Genomic DNA, 2,207 nt, shown 5'->3' with positions numbered 1-2,207 from the left:
TGTGTGCCAACTTAATTAACACTGTTGCCTCCAGAAAATGATGAAATCAGGTTCAAACTAGAAATAACGGGGGCGATTCTTCCCCCAAAAATTCTAAGTGTTGAATTTGCGTAAAAACTGGAGTAAATCCTCTTGGTTTCAAAATGAATCTCCCACACTGTGTACTGCAGAGTGCACTGGCATAAATCCTGTTGAAAATCAGTGGGTGGCGTCTGTTCCCACATAGCGGGCAGTATAACGCTGAGCGGGCCACTGTGCATGCACCGATCTGTCAGCGCCGAGATCGGCACATGCGCAGTAGCCCGCACTGCCGGGCTCCCAATCACTGGCCAGCCCCGCGGCCCCTGATCGCTGGCCCTGCAAACACCCATGGCACGATCGCTGACCCCCCCTCCCCCCACTCTCCCCCTTCCGCACCCCACACTCTCCCCCTCCCCTCCCCCCATTCTCCCTCTCCCCTCCCCCCATTCTCCCCCTCCCCCCATTCTCCCCCTCCCCCCACTCTCCCCTCCCCCCACTCTCCTCCTCCTGCTCCGCCCACTCTCCCCCTTCCCCTCCCTTCCCCCACTGTCCCCTTACACAACTCACCTCCCAAACCCCCACTGCACTCCCTATCCCCATTCCCCCAGCCCCTCCACCGTACTTATCCCTCCTCCCCTCACCACTCTCCCAATCACCACTCTCCTCCCACCCTCGCATTTTCCACCTCCCCCTCTCCCCCACTACTCTCTCCCCACATTTTCCCTCCCCACCCTCTTTCCCACTCCTCCTTCCTTATGCCCACTCACCCCCAACCCACTCTCCCCCTCCCCCTCGCCATCCCCACTCTCTCTCTCCCCCTACCCCATTCTCCCCCTCCCCCAACCACAATTCCCCTCCCTCTCCCCCACCCCCACTGTCCCCCTCTCCAGACTCTCCTCTTCCCCATTCCCCCTCCCCCCATTTGCACTCTATCCCCCTCCCCACCCCCCACTCTCTCCCCACCCCACCCCCCCCATCTCTCCCCCCACACCCCCCACTCTCTCCCCTCCACACCAACCCCGCACTCTCTCCCCCGCCACCCCCACCCCCACTCTCTCCCCCAACCCACCCACACCCCACTCTTTCCCCCCACCCCCCCCCCACACCCTATCCCCACCCCTCCCACCTCCCCCCTCCCCCCACACCCTCCCATAACCCTCTCACTCCCCTCACCCCACCCACCCCTCACTGTCTCCCCCCACACCACCCATATCCCCACCCCGTCTGCCTCCACCCCACCCACACCCCACTCTCTCCCCACACCCCCCACTCTCTCCCCCAAACCCCCACTCACTCCCCCCAAACCCCCCCACCCCGCCCACTCTCCCCAACCGCCACTCTCTCCCCCCACCAGCCCCATCCCACACTCTCTCCCCCCACTCCACTCTCTCTCCCCTCACCCCCCCACACTCTACCCCCCACGCCCCACACCCCCACTCTCCCCCCCACGCCCCATACCCCCACTCTCCCCCCCACACCCCCACTCTCCCCCCACGTGCCACACCCCCACTCTCCCCCCACGTGCCACACCCCCAGTCTCCCCCCCACGCCCCCACTCTCCCCCCATGCCCCACACTCCCCCCATGCCCCACACCCCCACTCTTTCCCCCCACTCTCCCCCCACCCCCACTCTCGCCCCACACCCTCTCCCCATCCCCACAACCCCCACACTCTCTTCCCCCACCCACCACTCTCACCGCCACCCCCCCACCCCCACTCTCTCCCACAACCCCCACCCCCACTCTCTCCCCCAACCCCCACTCACTCCCCCCACTCTCTCCCACCACTCCCCCAACACCTATACCCCCATCCCCACTCTCTCCCCCCACTCCCCTCTCTCTTCCCCCAACCACCATCCCCATCCCCCACTCTCTCACTCCAACCCCCACCCTCTCCCCCCACTCCCCCACCCTCTCCCCCCACTCCCCTACCCTCTCTCCCCAACCACCACCCCCATCCCCCACTCTCACTCCGCCCCCCCACTCTCTCCCCCCACTCCCCCACCCTCTTCCCCCCACTCCCCCAGCCCCTACTCTCTCTCCCCAACCACCACGCCCCAACCCTCACTCTCTCCCCCACCCTCTCTCCCCCCACTCCCCCCACCCTCTCTCCCCCTCCCCCACCCTCTTCCCCCCACTCCCCCAGCCCCCACTCTCTCTCCCCAACCACCACGCCCCAAACGATCA

The sequence above is a fragment of the Mustelus asterias genome, chromosome 13 (assembly GCF_964213995.1).
Source record: "Mustelus asterias chromosome 13, sMusAst1.hap1.1, whole genome shotgun sequence".
NCBI lineage: Eukaryota > Metazoa > Chordata > Chondrichthyes > Carcharhiniformes > Triakidae > Mustelus > Mustelus asterias.
Note: the sequence above shows the minus strand (reverse complement) of the source record.